Source organism: Camellia sinensis, chromosome 2, assembly GCF_055761805.1.
Source record: "Camellia sinensis isolate YWXY chromosome 2, ASM5576180v1, whole genome shotgun sequence".
In the NCBI taxonomy this organism is placed as follows: Eukaryota; Viridiplantae; Streptophyta; class Magnoliopsida; order Ericales; family Theaceae; genus Camellia; species Camellia sinensis.
The window spans coordinates 178,587,042-178,614,424 of record NC_138962.1 but is presented as its reverse complement, the minus strand read 5'-3'; the positions used below and the strand labels follow the sequence as shown (position 1 = coordinate 178,614,424).

The 27,383-nt window shown below is 35.8% G+C and overlaps 1 protein-coding gene and 1 long non-coding RNA gene across 5 annotated transcripts in view; one reads left to right on the top strand and one right to left on the bottom strand.

The window, feature by feature from the left end:
• The window catches only part of LOC114294174 (putative disease resistance RPP13-like protein 1), a 141,232-nt gene that overhangs the window by 26,337 nt on the left and 87,512 nt on the right, over positions 1-27,383 (top strand). The gene's annotated exons all lie outside the window — the stretch shown is intronic.
• LOC114282820 (uncharacterized) lies at positions 184-25,799 on the bottom strand. Of its 3 annotated transcripts, XR_014351405.1 has the most exons (6): positions 25,586-25,799; positions 25,280-25,322; positions 3,786-3,884; positions 3,609-3,665; positions 3,057-3,130; positions 184-565 (listed from the first exon to the last, which is right to left on the bottom strand). It is a non-coding gene; the product is annotated as an uncharacterized LOC114282820 (long non-coding RNA). The 3 variants fall into 3 exon arrangements; XR_014351403.1 differs by lacking the exons at positions 25,280-25,322; positions 25,586-25,799 and adding an exon at positions 4,976-5,423; XR_014351404.1 differs by lacking the exons at positions 25,280-25,322; positions 25,586-25,799 and adding an exon at positions 4,976-5,423 and having other exon boundaries at positions 3,057-3,097.

The following is a 27,383-nucleotide window of genomic DNA, read 5'->3' as shown; positions in this document are numbered from 1 at the left end:
ATTAATGACAAAATTATTCGTCATGATGCTTGAAAACTAATAGCGACATTTTTTTTTCATCGCTAATAATAATTAAATTTTTTTTAAATGGGAGTACTATTTTCAATTTAAAAATTTTCTTTTCACTAAAAATTCTCAGCGTATTTCCATAACATGTTCAATAAAATATCTATTACAAATCAATAAAAAAATCTGTTCATTTTCATAAACACCACGGTCAAATTTCAGTACAACATCCACAAAAATACAATATCAACTGCATGCGAATTACCAAACATGTCTCCTAATATCCACAAAAAACATGTCTCCTAATATTCACAAAAATACAACATCAACCGCATGCAGATTACCAAACACGTCTCCTAATATCCACAAAAAACATGTCTACTAAGATCCACAAAAATATAATATCAACCGCGAATTACCAAACAGGTCCTGTAATACCCACAAAAATATAAAATTTACAATGCAACCAAAATACATATAAGGTAATATGAACAAAAACACAAAACGAGCTAGCTTTTGCTCTTTAGATTAGCAAACATGTCCATATCTAATCTCGAATCTGCAATAAAACAAAACATACAAAAAAAAAAGTTAAGACAATTATAATCTTATTAATTAAATATACAATTTAACATTCATTTTTCGACATAGTTTTTAAATTGGGAGTCCCCATGCTAGTTCCGTAAGTTTTCACAACTTACATTGGTCCCTCCCGAGATGCTTGAGGTGTTCCCCGGGCCTTCCCGAGCCTGTTACACAATTTTGGCCCCCGATGGTCTATTTACAAGCTTAAGTGTTGGAAAAATGAATTTTTGGACTTAGTTTTCAAACCAGGAGTCCTATGCTAGTTCCGTAAGTTTACACAAGTTATAATGGTCGCTTCCAAAGTGTTTGAGGTGTTCCCCGGGCCTTCTCGTGGTTGTTTAACGATTTTAGCCCCCGATAGCCTATTTTCAAGCTTAAGTGTTGGAAAAGTGCATTTGTTGACTTAGTTTTCAAACCGGGAGTCTCGTGCTAGTTCCATAAGTTTTCACAACTTACATTGATCCCTCCCGTAGTGTTTGAGGTGTTCCCTGGGCTTTCTCATGACTGTTACATAATTTTGGCCCTCGAATGCCTATTTTCAAGCCTAAGTATTGAAAAAATAAATTTTTCGACTTAGTTTTCAAACCAGCAGTCCCGTGCTAGTTTCGTAAGCTTGCACAAGTTACAATGGTCCCTTCCGAGATGTTTGAGGTGTTCCTCGGACTTTCTCGTGGTTGTTTCACGATTTTGGAGCCCGATGGCCTATTTTCAAGCTTAAGTGTTGGAAAAGTGCATTTTTTTGACTTAGTTTTCAAACCAGAAGTCCCGTGCTAGTTCCGTAAGTTTTCACAACTTACATTGGTCCCTCTCGAGGTGTTTGAGGTGTCCCTAGGCCTTCTCATGGCTGTTACACGATTTTGGCCCCCGATGGCCTATTTTCAAGCCTAAGTGTTGGAAAAGTGCATTTTTTGACTTAGTTTTCAAACTAGGAATCCCGTGCTAGTTCCGTAAGTTTCACAACTTACATTGGTCCCTCTCGAGGTGTTTGAGGTGTTTCCTAGGCCTTCTCATGGCTGTTACACGGATTTGGCTCCCGATGGTCTATTTTCAAGCCTAAATGTTGGAAAAGTACATTTTTTGACTTAGTTTTCAAACCAGGAATCCCATGCTAGTTCCGTAAGTTTTCACAACTTACATTGGCCCCTCCCGAGATGTTTGAGGTGTTCCCCGGACCTTCTCGTGGCTGTTACACTATTTTGGCCCCCCGATGGCCTATTTTCAAGCTTAAGTGTTGGAAAAATGCATTTTTTGACTTAGTTTTCAAACCGGGAGTCCCGTACTAGTTCCGTAAGTTTCCATAATTTACATTGGTCCCTCCCGAGGTGTTCAGGGTGTTCCCCGGGCCTTCTCATGGCTGTTACACGATTTTGGCCCCCGGATAGCCTATTTTCAAGCCTAAGTATTAGAAAAGTGCATTTTTTGACTTAGTTTTCAACCGGGAGTCCCGTGCTAGTTCTGTAAGTTTTTACAAGTTACAATAGTCCCTTCTGAGATGTTTGAGATGTTCCCCAGGCACCGAGCTGTATACCCTAACCGGGATTGATTTTAATTCACATCGATGTTTTGTTTTCATTTGCATCCTATTATTCACATTAGTTAGTGATTGTTCTTACACAATTGAAATAGGTTTTCTAATGAAGACATACATTGCATCAGTTAAAAGTTTGAGCCTACAAAACCAAATATTTAGGTGTAGCACTTTCCTCAATCTAAAACTGATGTCAGGCACTAACTAGATCACATCACTTTTATTGAACCATGTGGACAATTCAAGCTTTTAATTTAATCAATCTATTAACACCATTCGGTTTTCAAATGCTCTACTGATCCCCATCGTTTAATGCCCATGTACCACAACCTTCTTATTTTTTTTTTTCTTTCTTTTTTTCTTTTTTTAAGTGTAGTACTAGAAAGCCAAGTTGAACCAAATCTAACAATGCTGCTAAATGAAACCTCATGAAATTTTTAACGTTGACTTGACATGTGTACTTCAAGGTTCAGTCATATACTTGATGATTAAGTAGCATTTGTCCTATTATTTTTTACTTAAAGTTGTGCTTAGGCCAAAGGTAAACATGTTCAAAGACCTATAGTGTTAAACCAAGCTTCATGATGCACTAGGAATCAACTCAAACTTTTGAAAGGACTTTCAAGTTCAACTGCACATGAGGTAACAGCAAAACCAATGTAGGACCGTTTAGATATAGAAATTTTACAAGCAAAGCAACAGAGTTCCTTGAAAACTCGTAAAACTGTAGGATAAATGTAGCATAATTTCCAAGAGGAACATGAGGACCAAGACAGGTTCAAATCTTTCCCAAAAGCAATCGAGGATCTAATCTATTGTTTATGTTCAAGCATACATATCTTCACTAAATTGGCCCAACAAAGGCTTATAGATGCAATGGTAAGGAAGAATGATATGATCATCGTAAATAGCTCTTTGGTGTTCCAAGATGAATTACCTGTACATCAGAAGAATCCGGATGCTGAGTCCTTGGTTATGCTACAGATTGTACAATAATTGATTTGTCATCAGCTTATCATGTCAATTGCATAAAGAAGCAGAAGGTAAGAAAAATGATTTAGGCAATTCAATTCACAACAAGAGTTCGATATTGTGTAGTAAATTGATATTCACACTCCCTTTTTTTGTCTTTTAGCCTCTCACAAGGATAGTAAAGAAATAATTAAGAGAATTCAATGCCGCAGAATAAGGTATTTAGAAAATATGAACTAATTCAATTTGAATTTCCAAGAAATTTTTTTAAAAAAATGTACTGAAATGCAAAAAAAATAAAAAAAAATAAATAAATAAGATTTGAAATGGGATTATTTCAAAAAAATATATAAATAAAAATTTTGAACTTCTATAATTTTGTATTACATAAAGCTATAAAACAGGTAAACACATGATTTTGTCTAGTGTGCCAGAGTTCTTCTATAATTCTATATTCTTTACTCATAATAATAAGCGACATAATTTTACATCAGTCTGGTACTCTGCACAAGTGTACCTGCTCTTTAAATTGCTCTTCTTTCTCTTCATAACTAGAAAGAGCCACAACTTCAACCTGCAATTAAATCAATGATAAGAATTTTATACAGATGCATAATCATTCATTCTCAACAAATAGATATAAAATTATATACTTGCATAATAATTCGTTCTCAACAAATAGATAGAAACATACCTAAGCTCTTTTTTGAGTAGGACTGTGAAATCTTACATTAAAAAATTCACTTAAGGGAGTTTCCTTGTGAGCTTCTGGCTTAGGAACGGAGTACCAAATCTGCCAAAAGGTAAAGATAACCAAAAATATGACAGCGCAAAATTAGCCAGAGAGCTTATTTCCAACAAGAAAATCTGTCACTGCTATGAACAAATTCAGCAACCTGCATTTTGGGACAAATACATCTATACCATAACCAAACAAGGGACTTATTAGCATATTAACAGAGTAGCTTGATAAATAAATAAAAAACACCACAAAATATAATTTTGAATTTTCAAAAATTATTTCCACCCCCCAAAAGAGAAAATCATCCAAAATTAATGAAACTTTTCCCCATTTATTTCACCATATGTGAAAAAAATTTTAAAAATAAAATAAAAAATTCAAAAAGCTCACTCAAACAAAGACCCTTACAATAAAACCAAAGTTTGTGTTCTGTGTGCCACAAATCAGAGAATTTAATTCATGAAGTGTCACAACCTATGACCATGGAAGAATATAGATAAAAGTTTAGGTTGAACCAAGCAGCAAACCAATTGGAACAATAGCAGCCTATAAAATAAACAAAATAGGGTAATATACATAAGCAGAATGGGATACATTAGAAGAATAGGAATTTAGCATCAAGTGCACAAGGGATACATTAGCAGAATGGAAGTTCTAGAACCATCCAGAATATCTGATAGACTTCCAATTTCGATAACAATTGAACTGTGTTTTTAATCCCATCGATTATTCAATTCCATTTTACACCTATAATTTTGAATCTAAACAGTGGTAATCAGACTAAGAGTTTATGAAACCCTAGCTTCAATTCCTCTTATCTGTGAATCAAAAGCAATAACTATAGATTCATACAAGGGAGATTGACTAAATTTCCTAAAATACAGGCATAAATAAATAAAAATCAATAAAATAGGTTTTCTAATTTTGAAGTAGAACACCAAAATTCAAAAGACGTAAATTTAGATGTACATATAGAGTCGCATATTTTATACATAGATATATAAAACAATTAAGAATCAAATAGAATAAAAATACTTGATCAATTCACAAATGAAAAGGTTCGATTCAGATGTCTTTATAGAGAGAGAGAGAGAGAGAGAGAGAGAGAGAGTGAGTGAGAGAGAGATTCATGTGACACCTACTTCTGCTCCATGGCCTTGGAGAACTCAGCCTCCTGCTGTGCCACCTACTTCTGCTCCACGGCCTTGGAGAACTTAGCCCCATACAACAAGTGCGTGATCGCAACGTCATCAAGAATGATGTTGAAATCCTTAGCACGACGAACCAAGCTCTCGCAAACCAATGCAGAGACGCTGGGACGCTCAGTGAGGAGCTGATCGGCGCTGAATTGAACGACGACGGCCTTGAGAACTTCGTTGCCGATCGAAGGAAGGACTTTATCGTCGTATTCGAGGCCTAGGGTTTGGAAGATTCGGGGGAGTTGAGAGAACTCAGGGCGAGAGAGGACACAGAGGGTTAGGTTAACCATTTGGAGGTCCTTGGTGCCGGAGATGGAGGATAAGATGTGGGGGCAAGTTTCGATGTCAAAGATGAAAGGCTTTTGGAGCCATGGGATGAGGGTTTGTGTGTAGGGATGGCAATTTAAATCCGGTCCGATGGGGACCCGATCCCCCGACCTCGATTGGGACGGTTTTTCTCCGAAATTTATCCCTATAGGGCCGGGGATGGTATTAAAAATCTGATCCCCGATGATTTTCGGGCCGGGGACGGGGATAAATTTTCCAACCCCAACCCCGGCCCCGCCCCGACTAACCCCCCGTATAATTATTATAATATATATATTATATGTTTAGGACCTCTGGATGGACTCAGACTCATTTTGGTCTGTTTGTCTCTCATCTCTCTCTCTCTCTCTAAGCCTTCCCTCCCTCCAATCTCCCTCCTTTCCTCCGATCTTCATCACTGCCTCACGCCGATCTCCCTCCCTCCCTCCGATCTCCCTCCTTCCGACCTCACTACCTCACCCCGATCTCCGTCATTGCCTCCTTCCGATCTGCGTCTGGGATGCCGAGAGTCGTCCTCAACGCCGATCCTCCTCCGCGACGCCGATCCTCCTCTCCGCGACGCCGATCCTCCTTCGTCGTTCAAACAGATTTTTGTATGTGTATGTTACATGTGTTTAGACAGTATGTATATATACAGATTTTTTATTTTTATTACACAGGTATAAATATATACACAGTATGGTGTTGTATATAGATTTGTACATGTATTGTGTTGAAACAGATTTTTTTATGTATGGTGTTGAAACAGATTTTTCTATGTATATATATTACACAGCATGTGTTGAAACAGATTTTTTTTTTTTGGAACGATTATGCTGTTGTTGATGGTATTGTTGACCATAACAGATTTGGGCTGGGGAATTTTCGGGGTCGGGGAACCCCGATCCCCGTTAGGGGACGGGGATGGGAACGGTGATAGGATCCCCGTCGGGGATCGGGGCCGGGGACAGAGAGACTTTCTCAATCGGGGATCGGGGACGGGGAGGGTAATCCCCGGCCCCGCCCCGCCCCGTTGCCATTCCTATTTGTGTGAGAGAGAGAGAGATATGTAAAATAAGAACGAATTAGCTAGGGCTTTGTTTCAAAAGGAAAAGGCAAAGCAAATTAATGGGTAAATTACAAACACACTCTCTGCTTAAATTATAAAATATTTTTTATAATTTAAAAATTACATTATACCTTCTCAAGTTTCTATTTTCATAATAAATATATTTTTTATTAATAAATCATAAAGTTAATTAATAATTTCTAATAATATTAATAATTTAAATAATTTTATTGTTGTATAGGTGAACAGTTACAAATTTCACTTTTTTAATTAATTATGTTAAATAAAAAATTCTGACAGGGAGGTATTTATAATTTTCCAAACTATATGGGACAATTCATAATTTAAGTAAACTTCAAGGGGTGTATTTGTAATTTATTCCAAATTAATTGGAGAAGAGACCTATATGTGTTTAGCAAATTCAATCTTGGTAGGTGTTTCAAAGAGTCATAGCCTTCTCAATCATGGAGAAGAGGCGCGAATATGAGAATAATTATTTTATATGAAAATTAAATTGAAAAACTATATACAATCACAATTGAAATTGTGATGAAAATAAATATATATAATCACACAGATGGTTGGGTGACGTGCGGGTTAGCCGGTGCGACAAAGATGGCAGACGGTGTGACGGAGATAGATGAGTGAGGGAGTGACAGAAAGAGATATAGAAAGTAAAATAGATGCATCTAAATAGAGAGATATCTATCTCTTGGTCCAATTTTATTTTTTTATTGATTTTAAGCATTTGGTGACGAAATTTAGTTTTCCTTTCTAAAAAAATACATTTGGAGACGAAATTATTTCCTCTCTAAAATTTTTTACAATGGTGATGAAAAATTTCGTCTCCAAAATGGCGCCAAATCTTCCTCTAGATTTTCCAAGGGTGGGAAATTGTTTTGTGAAAAAATAAAATTTAGAGACGAATAAAATTTTCGTCACCTATTATTTTATTTGTTTTTAAGCATTTGGTGACGAAATTTGATTTTCGTCTCTAAAAATAATACAATTGGAGGCGAAATCTTATTTTCATCACTAAAACAAGTATATTTGGAGACAATATTTTTTCATCATGCGTTTTCATCGCCATAGATCTTTTTTGTTGGAGTGTGTATATATATATATATATGACATTTATGACAATAGAGTTATTCCATCTACACAATAATATAACGATAATATTATGTTATGATCAAATTAGCAAAGGTCTATGACAACTCTAGTCTAGATTTTCTCCTTTGATACTGGTTGAGTTCATATATAGGAATGTTGTTTGATTTTTTCAATGATTTGGTTGGCTGTTTTGAGATGTTCTCATCATTTAAAAATATTAGTTCCATCCCAAAAATGTTCCAAAAAATCTTGTTCAACATTCCAATTTAAAGTTGGGTCTAACAAGTACTCCTAAGATATAAGAAAAAACAAAATATATGTAGATCCTGAAACATTTATTATTAATTCAATATACTTTTTATGAATTTTAAAATAATTTACAACTTTTTCCACTTTTTCATTACACTTTTTATACATTCTCAATATTAATGTCATGAAAACATTTGCTAGCATTTGCCTTCAAAATTTTGTGATTAAGTTACATTTCTATCACCTCTTGCCTTACAAGTTTTCCTAGCAAGTTTTTTGAGTCTTGAGCATGGTTGCTTGTTTCGATTTCCCATTCATCTTGTTATTTGCCAATTTCGGCACTTTGTTTTGATTATAAATTTGAATAAAAATTTGAAAAGAACAAAAATGTAAGTGAAATGTGAATGAAATATAATTATATGTACATTTTATTCACATTTTTGCTTTTATTTTCAAATCTCTACTTAAATCCATGATCTAAATATAGCCTAAATGGCGCATTTACCATCTTAAGTCTATTAGTTTCATAATCTCCAAAGTCTGTGTTTGGATCATGGATTTGAGTAGAAAATATCATTATAACCCATATGGTTTGAGCCTGAAACATTTTACCCTTCTATGGCTCAATATAGTCAGAAAAGCCCAATGTGATTTCGAACGAAAGTTTAACCTTTAACACTATTAACTATAGATGTGAAACGATTATAATATCCTCAAACTCTATGCTTTTTTTTGTTATTTTCTTTCTCTCTTTTCTCTCATATACGTAATTTTTAATTTCTAATATTAATTCAATTAAATCACAATTAATTATAAATTCTTAATTATTTAATGTAATTCTTAACTTTTTAAGCTAATTTTAATTTAATTATTTTTAAGATCACAATTAATCCTAAATCCTTAATTATTTATAATAATTGTTAAAATTTTAATCGAATTATGTTTCATAGATCACAATTAATCATAAATTCTTAATTATTTATTGTAATTCCTAACATCTTAATCTAATTTTAATTTAATTATTTTTTAGATCAATTCTAATTATTATTTAATATATATTTTAATTTAATTAAATTTTAAATAAATCCTTAATTATATTTTATATTTTAGATCAAATTTTAATTATATTTTAGTTTAATTTAATTTTAATTAACATCTTAATCTAATTTTAGGTTGGCAGAAAATGGGGGATAAAATTGTCTTTTTATTGTGTTACTTTCAAGCTTTGTTTTTTTTTTTTTTTTTTTTTAAAGAAAATTAAGCTCACTTTAAAGAATGGTGTGTGTCATACGCTTTTTGTTAGTTTGAATGGAAAAATTAACGATGACATTTTAATCCAAAATTACATGGGAACATTTTGATTATATTTAAACCATAAGGAGGTAAAGTGCTCCGAAATCACAAGGAGGTAAATGAATTTTACCCAAAAAAAAAAAAAAAAAAAAAAAAAAAGAAAAGTTATGTGAAATGTGAATAAAATATAGTTACATTTCATCTATCTTTTCTCTTTCGCTTTTCAGATTCTTACTAAAATTTATGATCTAAACACAGTTTGAATCTCTATCCAAGACTATTATCAAATCGAGTAAGGTGCTCAAGTTGGTATCCACCCATTTAGTGGCTAGTTGGATGAAAAATTACCTCCAAAAAAAAAAAAAAAAAAAAAAAAAAGAGGATTTAGGCTCAAATTTGATACAAGAAAGTAATATAAACTTCTCAAAACAAATGACATCAAAAACTGAAATTTCTAAATAATATTATTGTCAAATGAAATTTTTTTAAAAAAATGAAAAAAATGCACATTCAAAAGTTTTAACGGTGGAATTGGCACGAAAACCGCCTTAGGTAATGGAAAAGTTGTGAGCTTTGCTGTTATTTCAGATAGAATATGGGTCTTCCAAACCAAATCTAACAATGTTGGCCTGAGTCTAAGTAAATATTGGATGTAACATTGTTATTATGTGATAAGTATCACCATCCAATGAGTATTTTTGATTTGCAGTAGGACCACAACATTGTTTGTTAATAGGAGATAAGGGTTGATCACTGTAGAGGGTCAGAAATTAAGCTCCAAATTAAGTATGGACCTAAGTGGTAAGGTCGCCCCTTTAAGGCGACCAGGAATGACTAAAGGAGCATGGGCTAAAAGCCCAAGAAAGTGGGCCAATAGTAGGTCGAAGCAAGTTCGACCTGCCAAGGGTCCGAATAGACTCCATGAAGGAAAATGCCTAAGTGCAGTTGTAGAGGCAACACTTGCAGCAATCATGTTGCTGAGGCCTTAGAGCCGCCATTCCCAATATTGTCAGTTCCGCCGCCATTCGAAGTTGCTGAAGGAAAGAGAAAACTGAAGCAACTAAGTTGCGGAGGCAACACTTGCAGCGGTCAAGTTGTGGAGGTAGTTTGTCAGCGCCGCCATTCCAAGTATTGTTGATACAACTGCTATTCCTACTATTGTCGGTTCCGCCGCCATATGAAATTGCTAAGGGAAAGAGAAAACAGAAGCAATTATGTTGCGGAGGCAACACTTGCAGTGGTCAAGTTGCGGAGGTACTTTGTCTCAGCACCGCCATTCCTAATATTATTCTACCATTTGAACTTGCCACGGGAAATGAATGCCGCAACAACTACGGCCGCAGCAACTAACTTGCAGAGGGAACACCACGCCAAGGTGATAGCAGCCTTTGGGAGAAGCTTCCCCTCCATAAGTAGAGGCTAATGCTTGGTGCTGATATCAGGCCCCAAGGCATTACTAGCCTAGGGCTGATAGTAGGCCCCAAACTCATTTTTAACTAGGCACTGATAGCAGGCCCCGAAGCTCACTAGCTTGGCACTGATAACAGGTTCCAAGGCTTACTGGTTGGAGCTGATAGCAGGCGCAGAGACACCAGTTTACCGCAACGATCCCACAAAGATGGGAGCAAGGTAGCCCGAGTGTAAGGGACTCCCTTTCCATTACCCAGGTCATGGATCTTGCTTGGTTGCACAGCCAGGACTAAGGAAGCCCCCTTGGGCTTGGTACTAAGGCACAGCATGGCTGATAGTAGGCTTGGCTGTGGCCTTCGCCCTGGGAAGTTGGGGAGTTTGTGGTTAGGTGGCTAAGGGTGGAGGCTTCACTGAGGTGAACACGAAAACATGGCTGATAGCAGGCTATGAAGTCTTGAGAATGCATGTACTGGCTAAATAGAACTGAGAAGGCAAGTGCAGCAGCAAGGTTTACCGCTGCAAGTGCACTTGTTGAGGTTCGAGCTGAGAAGGCAAGTGCAGCGGCAAACACTCTTGCCGCAAGTGCACTTGCTGAGGCTCAAAAGGGAGTTGCAGCACCAAACACTCCCGTCGCAACTACACTTGCTGAGGCTAAAAAAAGGTAGCTGCGGAGGCAAACAGATAGTACACAGTACATGTAGAGGGACACGTCACACCTTCAGCCTGGTGGCTCAAGGCAGAATATTCCATGTGATCCTCTAGGACACATGTTTTCTCTCTATTTGGCCATTTGGTGTCCTCTTGGTACTAGGACAAGCTTATAAATAGGACTCATTTCCCAGCCCAAGAGAGACAATGAATTGGGGATTTGGGGGAGATGCTGCCCATATGTGCACTGTCATTATTGTCTCTTGAGCTACCTGCTTCACCCTCACCCAGCTACTCATTCTCCAACTTCCCAAATAGTTGTTGGTACTCATTCTCCAGCCATTCCACCATTCTTGGACCATTAACATAGTTTTACCTCTCTAATCATCTTCCTAACCTTGAACCCCCCTACATTTCTGGCGATTATGCTGGGGAGGCTGCTTTGTTGATGGTTCATACTCACAGAGGCTTTCACACTTCACTGGAAAAAATTGTAGAAGATGAAGTTCAGCAGCAACTACGGCAGCAAGGTTCTTTTAATGGCAAAGCAGCACATGCTGAGGACCATGACCACAGTGTTGTAGTCAAAGCATTCCAGTCACTTCAGGACATGCAGAGGGAAATCCTGACAGCTTTGCAAACTCTCACCGAAGCTATTATGGCCATGGTGTCAAGTCTACTTCCAGCACAGGCGCCTCTACCTATAGCAATCCCAAACCCAGTGCCTAGCCCACTCCCTGAGAATCAAGCTCCAATCCAGGTGCCTCCGGTAGTACCTCAGGTGAATGGCAAGGCTACTGGTTCAACTACACAAGGGCAGACTGACCCTTACCAGCTTACTCACTTCGTTACTATAGCCGATGTCCAGGCTATGATCGAGCAAGAGCGTAGTGGGAAGAAACTGCCATCTCTCCCAGACCCAGATGTGAAGCCCCCATATCCTCAGGAGATACTGGCCATGCCATATCTAGTTAGGTATACGGTACCCAAGTTTGTGAAGTTCGACGGGAAGCAAGGCAACGCCAGAGAACATATGGTGAAGTTCATTGAAACCCTTGGTGTCTATGGCAATGACCACCTTCTGCGCCTTCGAGAGTTTTCCAAATCGCTCCCTAAAAGGGCTTACAGCTGGTATGTGAACTTGGCCCCAACTCGATCAAGAGTTGGGAGAAGATGGTGAACAAGTTTCATATGAAGTTCTTCCAAGTCCAAGAAAAAGTCACTCCCCTCACACTTGGGCGAGAAGTCCAGAAAGAAGGTGAAGATATACTGGCTTATCTCTAGTAAGGGAAGTTATTCAATTCCAAATCTGAGAGGAAGATTGTACAGACAGTGTGCATAATTATGATAAGAGGAGATGGATATACAAATAATATATATGAGTAATATTAGAGATCTCAGAATTTTTACCAAATGTCTTACATGGGTGTAGGACCCACATGGAATCCACATGATGTGGGCCTCACACTCATGAGATTTGGTACAAAATTTGGTAAAACTTTTGGGATGTCTAGCATTTTTCTATATATATATATGAGTATTGTTATTCAGATTTAAAAATTAGATATCCTTTTAATATATATATCAAAAAAATGATTAGTTGATAATTAAATATTTTTTAATTATCAACCAATCATCTTCTTGACATATCACAAATAGATTTAATTAATTTTTATTTTTTTATTAAATCCTTTATTTCTAATTTCTATGATGTTCTCGACCTACAAAATATGAAAATGTGAATAAAAAAATAAAATATTAATTAAAAAATTGTATTCATGCATAAAATTATATAAAAATTATATGGTAAAATCCTTATTATAAATAAATGCATTTTCAATAATTTTTTATTTTGAAGTGAATGGGACACTTGTTAAGGAATAACAAGGATACAAAACATGTTAATTCTAAAAAATTTATTATTAAATTTAATATATATTTTTTAATTTAGTTATTTTCTCAATATATTTTTTTTACACATTCTCAATATTAGCAAGTGCCATGGGAACACTTATTAGTATTTGTCTAACAAAAGTATGCATGAATTTTTATTTATAGCATTACTAATCTATTAAGTATTTTTAATACATTTTATTTTTTAATTTTATATTGTGATTTTTTTTAATTTTTTTTATTTACAATAGAATTCAATTGAAATAAAGAAAAAAATAAAGATTTTATTTAAAAATGATGGTCTTATTAGGTCTGCACGGGACTCGAGATAATTGGAAAGTATGTACAATTATGATAGATGGGTATACAGGTAATGGCCTTATTTGGCAAAGGCTACCTTTTTGCATTTTGGGCTAAAATTCACAACAGACAAAATAAGTTAAAATAACCAATAAGACAAAATGTCACATCAAACCCATAATCATTTTATTTTTTCTCTCACAAACATCATATCTAACTACAAAAAAATCAAACATCTTCCCAAATACAAATATTTTAGCCTAGTAAAATAGCCAAAAACATCACATCAAATATTTCTCTCTATTTTTTACATATTTTTTGATAAGAAATTAAAAAGTTATTTCAAACATACAATTTTTTTTACCTTATATTTTAACTAAAAAATTTAAAAATTATTAAAATAACCTATTCTCAAGCCAATATTACTTTTCACTTATTTTTTAAAAAATACTTTGGTAATGATAGTAAATAAAAATAATATGCAAATAATAAATTTATTCATAATATATGACATTACCTATTAAGCATAAATTTATAATTAATTTTGGTCTCTTATGCTTATTCTTTAGTTTTTCTAATTTGTAATTGTGTATAATTTTTTTAAGAAAGATAAATTATTTTTATCATATTCTCTTATGCTTATTCTTTAGTTTTTCTATCTTTTCTATATTCGACATATAAATTTTTACTCCATATCTAATTTGTATTAGTACAAATTTTAATAATTATTTTAATATTATCCTATTTATTACAATTTTCACTTAAAAAACTCATTATGGTTGAGGCAACTACTCTATTGTAGGGGTATTGTCTAGTCTGTATCAAATAGCTTGGCAATTCAAATTGAAAAAACCAAATCAGTAATCATTATAATTAATGATTAATGTTATATAAGCAAATATATATATAATAATGTAGTTCATTCTGGACTTTTGATTTTCAAATAAAACAACATTAAAAATGAATTCATTTTAAAGCTCCCTCAACTACCTACAAAAATTTAAAGGTACATCAGAAAAATCAAGCCAAAACATGTTTTAATTCTCTCTTTCTCTTATTTTTTTCTTTCCCCTCAAGTTTAACAACACCAACGAAGTACTGTTACTTTTCTTTCACATAACAATCATATATTTTTCATATAATAATAATAAAGGCTCTGTTTGAATTTTTGGAAATTTGTTTTTATTTTTCAGCTAATTTCACCAAAAATTAACACTAAAAAAAATTATTTCAAAAATTAGATTCTAAAAACTACAATAAACAAAGTTTTTACAAAGAACTAGAATCACATAATAATCATAAATATTGTCACCTAATTTTTTGTACATACATATGCTCCTACAGGTATAAATAATGTCATCCTCGAAATCTACTGGCCAGGAAAAGCAGAAGGGAAAAGGAAAAGCTGATGTACTATATCTAGCAAAACCTCAAGGAATTGAATTTGATGATAAACCATTGTGGAATCATGTGAAGATTCTTAGTATACCATTAGGTGGGGAAGTAAATATATGTTGGTCTTGCAACTATTACAATCAGAAAGTAACAAGCTCATATTCAAAAGTCAAGGCTCATTTGTTGAAGCTTCCTAACTATGGAGTGGAAGCCTGCAAAGCTACAAAGGATGAGGTTTTTGAAACACTCAAAAAGGAGCATGAAGTGGCAGAAAAAAGAAGAGATTAACAACAATGGGATGCAAGAAAAAGAGCAGATTATGTGTCTCTACCTAAAGGATCAGACTTGCTTCAAAACAAAAAAAAAAAAGAAAAAGAGTTCAATTTCAGGACCTTTGGCAGCTGCATTTAACGTGACAGAAAGAAAATTGCTGATAAACAAGATGCTCGTATGTTCTATGCCTCTGCTTTGTCATTCAATTTAGCAAGGTGTCCTTATTTTAGAAAACATGCACAGACCTTGGCAAACAACAAACTATAAACTATCTGGTTATTGTCCCCCACCATATGATAGGTTGCGGACAACATTGCTTGTACAAGAAAAGGCACATGTGAATAGAAAGCTTCAGCCCATAAAAGATTCATGAAAAAAGAAAGGAGTATCCATATGTTCTGATGGATGGTCAGATAGACAGAAGAGACCACTCATAAACATAATGGCAGCATCTGTTGGTGGAGCAATGTTTGTGGAAGCAATTGATGCAAGTGGAAATATAAGGTGCAGATTATGTTGCGAACATATTTCTATTAGTGATTGAAGAAATTGGAAAGCAGAATATTGTTCAGATTGTTACAGATAATGGATCTAATTATAAGGCTACTAGGTTGACAATTGAAAATAAGTATCCTCACATTTTCTGGACACCATGTGTAGTGCATAGTCTGAATTTGGCATTAAAGAGTATGTGTGAAACCCCCCCCCCCCCAAAAAAAAAAAATTTTGTCTCAACATTCTGAATGTAAATGGATAGCCAACTTGGTCACTGATGTTCATAATATAAGAAATTTCATAATGAATCATAGCTTGCCAAATGCCATTTTCAAAAGTTACTCAAATTTGGAATTACCAAGGATTGCAAAAACAAGGTTTGCATCACACATTGTCATGGCTAAATATTTGAAAGAAGTGAAGCCAGCATTGGAGAAAATGGTGATGGAAGATTTACAAAGGAGATGGAAAGAATCCATTGGATGCTAAAGCTCGTGAGGTGAAGCAACTCATAGTGAATGATGTTTGGTGGGATGACTAGGATTACCTTTTGAGTTTTACAGAGCCTATTGTTGACATGCTAAGGGCTGCAGACACTGATGCTCCTGTGTTACATTCTACATATGATATGTGGGACACTATGATAGAAAATGTGAAAGCAATTATATTTGAGCATGAAGACAAAGATTCTATCACAGGACAATCAAATTTCTTTGACACCATTCATGAAATTTTAGAAGCTAGATGGACCAAAAGCAACACACCCATGCATTGCATAGCTCATTCCTTGGTCCCTAAGTATTATCATGAGACTTGGCTTCAAGGTGAAAGTAATGGCATTTGGCGATTGGCACCACATGAAGATGAAGAAGTGTCTACTAACCGGAGCAAGTGTTTTGAGCAACTGTTCCAAAAAAATACAACTCATATGCAAAATGTTTATGTTGAATATGGTGCTTTTTCAAGTGGATCGGGCTATTTCAATCAGCCACATGTTATTGAAGCAAGAATGTATGAGGAGCCAATTTCTTGGTGGGCTAATCATGGTTGCTTCAACACCATTGTTGCAAGGGTTAGCATTTAAGTTGCTGTCACAACCAGCTTCTTCATCATGTTGTGAGAGAAATTGGAGCACGTATGGTCATATTCATAGCATCAAAAGAAATAGGTTGGCAAGTAGCAAGGCTGAAGATCTAGTCTTTGTACATTGCAACATAAGGATGTTATCCAGAAAGAAAAAAGAGTACAAGGAAGGGCCATCAAAGTATTGGGATTTATGTAAGTTTTCTAATTCATTAATGTTGTTTTATTTCTTCTACAACACTTTTTTTTCTCCTGGATTAGTTATCGACTTTTGCATGATTGTAGGTGGAGATAGGTTTGACATTGATGGATCTCCAATTGAGTTGGCAGAACTTTCCATCAATGAACCTGAGTTGGAGCTTGTGACTTTTGATGATGCAATGGAGGAGGTTCAGCCTGATGATGTTGATCATGATGCTTAAGACTTAGATGCTTAACTTTTGGACTAGCTTGATTTGATCTTTTGCCTTTCCGTATATTGATGTTTATGTAAAGACTATAATCTACTTTATTTTTTATTTTTTATTTTTTGACATTTTGTGGTGTGGTGGAGATGATCAGAGAATCAATTTGGGTTTATGCCTGGCAGGTCAACAATGGAAGCGATCTATCTTTTGAGGAGAGTAATAGAAAAGTATAGAGAAAAGAAAAGAAAAGAAACATTCATATGGTGTTTATCAACCTTGAGAAAGCATATGATGGAGTACCCCAAGATATAATATGGTGGGTGTTAGCGAAGAAAGGGGTGACAAAATGTTACATTGATATGATTAGCGACATGTATAAAGGGGTGGTGCCCATTATTAGATCGCCTGCTGGAGAGGCAAATGAATTTCCTGTCACTGTAAGGTTACACCAAGGATCTACCTTAAGTCCTTATCTTTTTGCTTTAGTTATGAATGAGTTGACGAGAAATATCCAGAATGATGTGCCATGGTATATGCTTTTTGCAGACGATAAAGTGCTAGTGGATGAGACTAGAGAAGGAATTAATATAAAGTTGGAGATTTGGAGAAAAGCTCTTGAATTTAAAGGATTCCGAATAAGCAGAACTAAGACAGAGTACATGGAGTGTAAATTTAGTAACAGTAACAATGAAAGCAGAGGAAAAGTGAAGATTGAGAACCAAGAACTGCCTAAGAGTGAACATTTTCATTATTTAGGGTCGATTATCACAACAGTGGGGGAGATTGATGCGGATATGGCCCATAGGATTAAGGCGGGATGGTGTAAATGGAGAAGTGTGTCTGGGGTTTTGTGCGATAAACGAATACCCACTAGACTTAAAAGTAAGTTGTTAGAATTTCCCATCTTTACCTTCACCTACTCCACTACACACTCCACTTCACCTACCTCCACTTCACCACACACTCCACTTCACCTAACCCACTATCACCTCCACTACACCTACTACCACATTTTCTTCTATATATAGATTGTATAGGAATTGTAATAAAACAATCTTGTATCAATGTAAATCTTGTATCAATATTTCAATCAATAATATTTCAATTGTAACATGGTATCAGAGCAGGCTTAGAACCTATTATTTTCGCTTCACCGGCGGGCGGCAACCTCACCTTAGCCGTCCGCCGGACCTCAACCTAATCCGCTAGAATTTTCTACACATACCACTGACTCCGGCACATCTCTGTTTCGTCTGTACCGGCTCGATCTGTCTCACAACAACTTTTCCGGCCAGATTCCGGCGACTGTGAACCGTCTGATTCACCTCCTCCAGCTCCGGCTCCGAGACAACCTGGACTGCCGCTTCCTCCTCCGTCAGCCACCTCGGCCCCGCCATCGCCGCCGCAGCCGCAAAGCCCCACACTCCCTCCGGCAATCCCTGCTGGGACGCAATCCGCCGCGCCAGATCCGCATCCTCCTCGGGCCAAATCTCTCTCCCGGACCTCCGATTCATCCACCGCCTCGGCTCCGGCGACATCGGCTCGGTCTACTTGGCTGAGCTCAAGTGCGGAGCCATCAACGGAGAAGCAGCGAGGACAGACAAGGAAATTTTGGAAATGTTGGACCATCCGTTCTTGCCAACGCTCTACGTGACGTTGGAATCGCCAAGGTGGTCCTGCCTACTCACTGAGTTCTGCCCCGGCGGCGACCTCCATGTCCTCCGCCAGCGTCAGCCCTGTAACAGAAGACCCAAGCCCAGGCGGTTTCCGGCAATCGGCGATCCACACAGAGGCAGTTTCCGCCCATGCCACCCAACCCTCGGTGGCTTGCGAGCTCTGCGCGTCCCCAGCCTCATTCTATTGCCATGCCGACAATGTTTTTTTTTTTTTTTGTGCAGAAACCGACTCACTCTCTTTCATACAAATATGCTCGTCCACCACTCGGCTTTGTGTGAGTGTGAGTTTCTTTGTTTCTGGTTTTGCTCCTCTGCACAATGACGAACTTAGCCACTGAAATGGGTAAACCCATCTTTATATCCACTTTATCTCTTTTCTATACAACTCCACCCACGTGGTCCCTCGACAGTTTCTTTATTTATTTCTTCCTTTATTATTATTATTATTATTTTTTTTTTTATCTCTTCTTTTCACAACAACCAAAAAAAAAAAAAAAAACAAAAACAAAAACAAAAAAAAACAAAAAAATCAGAATCTCTCTGCTGGACCCAACAATTGTTGTCACCCACTCATTTCACTATTTTTTTTTTTTTTAACATAATATTTTGCTTTCACCTGCCCACTTCATGATATTCCTTTTATTATTATTATTATTATTATTATTATTCTTATTATTATTATTATTATTACTCTGGTTACATCTCTCTTATCAACTCTCTTTTCTATTTATATCTATATCTATCTATATTTACCTTTCCATCACTTCTGATTTTTCACAATTTTCTTTTATTTTCAACAAAAAAAAAAAAAAGACGGACTGCACACCAAACCTTCCCTTATTTTATTCATGTCGGGACTCACCCCGATCACCATTTTACATAAACCACAAAAAAAAAAAAAAAAAAAAAAAAAACAACCAAACAACCAAAACCCAAACAACCACATACACAGGCGGGCTTTTTCTTCTCTACTCTGCCGCAGGTCTCTTCTTCTTGCCTCCGTCTTGGCCGGCCCTTGACGGTGTTGCCTCCGTGCTTCCTAGACCACCAAGCAAGTTGCCTCCTCCCTGCTCCTCCACTGCAGCATATGGCGGCCCTCCAAATCGGAACATCACGGTGGCCTTCCGCTTCAGCTCCTTGTTTTCTGCCCTTAGCACGCTTATCTCTGCTCGCGCATCCTTATACATGCGTTGGAGTAGAGCCAGCTGGGAGTTTAAATGCTGCACCTCATTTGTCCTACTCTGCAGCCGGTTCGACAAATTTGTGACCGCCGTCATGGTTTCCACGCATGACTTCAGAGTATACTGATTAGCCTCAATATCAGTTTGCATCGCCATTTTTTGCTCCACCGACCGCATCGGAAAGTTCAATGGAGCAAAACCAGAGGTGTTTGGTTGCGGTTCACTGGCCACCGCACCAGTTATTTCTCTTGTGGGCTCGTTCAGTTCTGGAAAGAGCGTGAGCAGGTTCTGGGTAACTGGACGGGAAGAAGAGGCCATGTTTTTGAGTTTCTAAGTGTTTCAGAGAAGGGTTGGTTTCCGGGTGTTTCAAGATTTACAGAGTTTCTCTCTCAGCACAACAGTGTTACAGCCTCTCTCTCTCAGCACAACGAAGAGATTTACAGAGGATTTCGCAGTTTTTTTGCTTCTGCCTCGGCCTCAGGCTCTGTCATGGTTAAATAGCCGAGGCAGCCACGCGAATCGCGCGCCTCTTGCCACCAGCCGACAAACGGGCACGCAAGCCAAGGCGCCCACGTGCCTCGCCATCATGTCCGGCACACCTTTTGATGAATTGGGCACGCCTTTTGATGGCACGCCTTTTGACAAAATTGGGCACACCTTTTGAGGGTGCGATTTTTTCAAGGGTCCGACAAGACTCTGTAAACTGTCCCGACATTGATTCCGGTTAGCTCCTTTATGGGTCCGACAAGACTCTGTAAACTGTCCCGATATAGATTCCGGTTAGTTTCTACAAGGGTCCGACAAGACTCTGTAAACTGTCCCGACATAGATTCCGGTTAGTTTCTACAAGGGTCCGACAAGACTCTGTAAACTGTCCCGACATTGATTCCGGTTAGTTTCTACAAGGGTCCAGCAAGACTCCGTAAACTGTCACAACAACTATCACAACATTGTCTGCTACAACGGTCCGACATGACCCCATAAACTGTCTTCTACAACGGTCCGACATGACCCCATAAACTGTCTTCTACATCGGTCTGACACCACCATACAGTGTCTTCTACCACGTTATGACACCCCCATACAGTGTCATCTACAACGTTATGACACCACCTTTCAGTGTCTTCACCAACGGTCTGACACGACCATACAGTGTCTCCTATCCTTTTTTATTTTTATGTATTTTCTTGTTTTGTTCCTCTCTCCAAACTCAAGTTGGTTAGTTTCTATCCTCCTTGAGTTTGCGGGGGGCTGTTAGAATTTCCCATCTTTACCTTCACCTACTCCACTACACACTCCACTTCACCTACCTCCACTTCACCACACACTCCACTTCACCTAACCCACTATCACCTCCACTACACCTACTACCACATTTTCTTCTATATATAGATTGTATAGGAATTGTAATAAAACAATCTTGTATCAATGTAAATCTTGTATCAATATTTCAATCAATAATATTTCAATTGTAACATAAGTTCTATAGAATGGCTATTAAACCAACGATGTTGTATGGGACGGAGTGTTGGGCAACCAATAGACAACATGTAGATAAGATGAGTGCATTCAAGAATGGGTAGGAATAACACCGATAGAAGATAAGTTAAAAGAGAATCGATTAAGATGGTTTGGTCATATTCAATGGAGACCAACCGAGGCAGTAATGAAGAAATGCGATGCTGTAACGGTAGATGGAAGTGTTAGGGGACGGCATAGGCAGATTAACGTTGGTTAGCGTTGTAAATAGAGATATGGATCTACTTAATTTGACTAACGAAATAGCCTTTGATAGGGCCGCGTGGAGAAAAATGATTCATGTAGCTAACCCCATTTGATGGGACTTAAGGCTTGGTTTGGTTTGGTTTAATGTTTATATTTGTGACATCATTCACAATTTGAATTTATAATATGCTACAATTATAATGATATAGAATATTATAGGTGTGAAAGTTATACACATTTTAAACTTTATCAAGTAAGCATCCATATCATTTTCTTGTCTTTTTTTGCTTAATTTATATTTTACACAATGATTTTTTTTATTTCTTGCCTAAACTGATGGTGATAAGGAATTATGCAGCTAAAATGGTGAAAGAACATGTGAATTGTGGGAGGTTGGAAGCACTAATCAATCATGTATGTGCCTAGGTCATACATTCATTTCCTAATAAATTACTTTCTTCTTCTTCTTTGTATTTTTTTAGACTTAACTATCTGGGTATTGATCATCATGATGCATAGATTATATAGTTAGTTAGTGCAATAAAAAAATTCTATTAATATTTTATGTGCCGTGTCCCCGTATCCGTATCTATTTTTTGGACACTTTTTAGCCGAGTCCCTGTATCCTTATTTTTATGAATAGGCAAATCTGACACCTAGACACATACCCATATCCGACACCCGCATCTGTGTAACCTATGAAGCACGGGCACAGACACGGACACTGGACACGACACGGACATGTAGACACGCAAAATTTCAAAAAACGGGAGACACGACACGCTGGGGACACGTTCAATATATATAATATTATTTATTTATTGTATGTATAAAATTAAAAAAATTAAAAATAAAAATTAGAAAAAATAAAAAGAGGGAAAAAAAGAGGGGGGTCTCGGGTATAAATAAATAAAAAAAGTAGAGTTTTTGTTATAAAAAAAAATTATTTTCAATCTTTCATGAGAATAAAAAGAAATAAATAAATAAAAAAGGGAGAGAGAATCTTTCATGAGAAAGAAAAGAAAAAAATAAATAAAAATGGAGAGACAGAGACGAAAAACAGAGAGGGAGACGATTAGCAAGAGACGAAAAACAGAGAGGGGGAGACAACGAAAAACACAGAGAGGATCTGAGAGAGAGAGAGAGAGACGAACTGCAAGAGAGATGAACTGCGAGAGAGACAACCTTCGAAGTGATGAAAGAAGAAGAAAAACGAAGCAAAGAAGAAGGAGAGCATACCTCGATCTAAGGCTTCAACTTCACCCTCTTGAGCTTCAACATGTTTAGGTTCTTCTTCACCTTCTTTCTCTTCTCTCTCTCTTTGTCGGCCAATAGGCTAGGGTTTTTGTTCAGAATCGTGTCCCGAACATGTCCGACTGCGCACAAAAAAAAAAAAAAAAAAAGGGGACATCTCCTATAGTGTCAAACATATGTTGAACACCCACATGTTGAACACCCATACTCTACCTTCGGAGAGGTGTCTGTGCTTCATAGCGTGTAACATTGATTGACTCTGCCACTAACAACGAGCAAGGCCACAAGGAGCAAATCCAAACAGATTTTTGGAGGGAAGCATTTTTCAATTTTACTATGATTGACATCTATATGAACATTATCCTGTCCTCCATGTATCACGATAATCAATGATAATGCAACCAATACAACTACCTACAAATGGCAACTAACAACTGAGGACATTACAAATTGTATATGAATAAAACTACTTATATTTCAAAACTCAAACAAAAAATGTAAACAAATAAAAAATAATTGGGCGGTGAAAATCAAAATATAACAACATTTATATTGGGCCATGCAAACCCAACTAAAGTTTTTTAATGTAAAATCCAGTTTAGCAAAATCCCAAAACAAAATAAATTAATCTCAAACATCTATACTACTATATAAAAGCATAAGACAAATTGGTTACTCTGAATTTATCTTCTTTTAACTATCTCCAATAACAAAGTAATCCTACAACAAATGCATTTTACCCTATGAAGCACAGGTACAGGTACGGGTACGAGTACCGGTACTGGTACTGGTACGATACGGGTACGTACATACGGTAAAGTTCAAAAAAATAGGATACGGGTATGGCTTGGTACGCTTGTAAAAAAATATTTATTTTTAATTTAAAGTAATGCAAAAATTAATTAAATGGTTTAATTTGTTAAGGTCCAACCTATAATTAACATTTAATGTCAAAAGGAAAGTATAAATCAAAATTAAATGTTAATATATTAAATAACTTACAAACCATAGTTTAATTTTAAAATCATGCTAAAAATAAAACAAAAACTAAAAAAGAAATCTAGTAAAATGATATTTATCTCTGTAGTAGAAGGAAAATATTGTTTCAACTGATGTACAGTACGGCTTGGATATATACTAGGTACGTCAAAAATTAAGAAGAAAAAACTTAGGTACGTGTTTTGTGTACCCGGTACATATGCAGAAGTACCATATGAGGTACGGTACGCCGGTAAGTGTCCGGTACGGGTACGGCATATTTTTCGAAGTACCCATGCTTCATAGAATTCACCCTATTTAATTAAGTTCCAACTTTGTTGATTTGAAAGGGCAAAATAAAAAATCAAATGGCCATGTAATACACAAAACAACAACTTATCTTTTCAAACTCCCATGACTATGAGAATTCCTCTTTTTAAATCAACTAAAAGTTGCTTCAATTATTCACTAGCATTGATCCGCGTCCGATGCACGGGACTTGTGAAATTCAATTGTTAAATATTTAAATTGAGTTTTGTCGATGTTATATGTGTATGTACAATCTATTCATTATTCAATGCAACAATCAACATCATATAAAATCATATTGTAGAAATCAATTACGTAAGATCCAACCCCTATGACATCATTAGGGGCGAATTTTAAAGTCATATTGTAGAAATCTCTATTTAGAAGCCTACCTAACTGTGTTTCAATTTTAAATTTGTAGCTGAAAAAGGAAATGGATTCATTATATGTAATCATTGGTATAGGTAACTAAAACAAAAAATGAAATTAATTTACAAATTGATAAATGTTTTCTTTGCTTTATTGAAAAACAAAATATAGGGATCATTCTCCAGTATTTAGAAAGCCAAATACAATTAGCAGGAAGGTTCTTGTTTTTATATTCCTTTTGCTGAATGATAATATATTTTTTATTAGAGCATTCATAATTGTTGGTTCATAATAACTAATTAAACTGCCCACACATTACCACCAAAACCCCAACTTTTTCTAAACTTGAAATAATATTATTGCACCATATTTTGCTTTCATGAAAATTTTCAATGGTCAAAAGAAATTTAACATGTAGCGAGAAGCATCCAAATTACTAATGAAGAACAAAATGGAATGACTTCTCCATCTAACTACAATGCATCAGTAATCTCGCACATATATTTGAAGTATCCTCAAAGAAACAAATATAGCACTATTGACAGTTGAATTATGCATACAATTTAGGAAATAATTTAAGTTTTTGTCTTTTTTCTCTAACTAAAAAAAAAAAAAACTGAATAAAACTAACGGCAAAGATTGCATTCAAAATTAGCCATTTAATTATCGTGTACATCTACATATCTAGCATGATCAAGGAGTTATCACAAAGTACAAAATCGTAGATAAATTTTCAGAGAAGTTGAAAACTTGACTACGCAAATACTCAATATCAATATCAAGATTTTTAACAAAGATAAACAAAAAAATCATAAACATACCTACAATAGTCAACACAGAAAATGCATGAATTGTTTGAATTTCCTGACAAAGAAACATCAAGAAAACAACAAAGAAAGATTACTCAAGACACCGATCAATTAAAAACAAAAATGTGTCCTCAATTCAATTCCAACAATCTCTCTAATGGCCTGGCTAAAAAACAAAAAAGAAAGCAAGGAGAATGCAATCAAAAAAATGTGAATACGACTGACAACTGATGTTAATTTTAACTTAGGGTTAGGGTTTTGAAATCAGAGCCCCAATCGCACAACTATTGTAAATGAAGCTTAGAGTTAGAAACAAACCTGAGCTACGGAAAAGAGCACTTGGAAAGATTCGATTCGACGGGAAGATAAACGACTACACTCGACGGGAAGATAAAAGACACCGGCTAGGAGGTCTTTGCTCACAAACCCATGATGGAGAACGCTGGATTGCCGACGGGGATGCTGGTCTTCAGCTATGGCGGAAGAGGAGAGAGGAAATAAAAGAGCAAACTAGAAGAGGCAGATCTTTCTCCCTTGGACCCGACTGACTCCCCTGTTCTTTCTTTGGTAACTGGCTAATTAAAAATTATATTATTTAACAATAATAGAGCCCTCGAATTTGGCTCGAATAGCGTTTTTTTTTTTGGAGGGGGGCCTGCTGTGTTAGTTTTTTTTTTTTTTTGTAAGTCTAATATAAAATATTATACATTTTTCACTAACTCATCATATAAAATTATATGAAATTAACAAAATTTAATCAACAGTTTAATTAATTAGTCAATTTTATCACTTAACCAGTCCAACTTAATTGATTGATCAGTTAGACTGTTGGTTAAAATTTGTTAATTTCATATAATTTTGTACGATGAGTTAGTATAGGATGTCTACTTTTTTTGGCACACCCTTACACATAACCACCTTTAAAAAAAAATTTAAAAAAAAAGCAACACAGCCTAACAAATTAAATTAAATTAAATTAAAAAAAAATTAATCAGTCAATTTTATTACCCAATCAGTCCAACCCAACTCACTTACAAAATGTCTAATTTTTTAGTACGCCCTTATACATAATCACCCCTATAAAGAAAAGAGAGAGAAAAAAAATTTAAAAAAAAAAACCAAACTAAAACAGCTTTTGGAAGAAAAAAAAAAAAATGATTTCGAGGCAAATTCAAGCCTCAAATTCGAGGCCTCAATCATTTTTCATTATCTAAATAGTTGAGTTATGATGCAGTTATGAAGGAATATGGTATGTATGTATAATTGAATATAACTAAATTATGAGCCAATACAATAATGGTTATAATCTAAATATTATGAGTTATGATATAAAAGGATATAAGTTCATAACTAGATGTTTAGTACATCCGAATGTAGCATAACTCAAAATTTTGACTCGCTTTTTTTTTTTTATCAGCAGTGATAATCCTTTATTAATATAAAATTAAAGATTAATTATACATCGAGTATCAATAAAGAAAAGACAAAAGAAAAGGAATCGTGCTATAAGTATCATAGTAAAGAACTTTAATCTCAACTAAGTTGGTACTAGAGGCTAAGGCCAAGTTTGGGAAAGTTGGAAATAATCCATCTTTTTATCTTTTTTCCATCACATCACCTCTCTACTTTTCTACACATTTTTTTGTAAAAAGACAAAAAGTGCACTTATTTGGGTCATCCTATACAACCCCTAAGTCCAATCATTTGCAACACTATCAAACAGAAATGCTTAAAGAATAATCCACCAAAACAACCAAATCAGAGACCCCCAACTTACTCAACCAAATACAAGGTACTAACCACCCCTAATGGACCTAAATCTGAAAACTAAATCATTAACAGAGTAGTTGAAGTTCAGAACTTTATATTTTGCCCAAAGAGCTAGGCTCACTTTAATTAGCCCCTTCAAATCCTCCCTAGAAACAGTTGAGCGTTGGAACTTGCATTCATTCCTTGCCCTCCACAATGACCACATATAGCACATGGAAATGTCTTCCAAAGTTTGTCTTCCACGTTTTCGAACTTGAATCCTTTCCACCACTGCAGTAGCCCCTCAATGGAACCTAGAACAACCCATTGCATTCCCCCACCATGATAGAAAATTAGCCCAGATTTT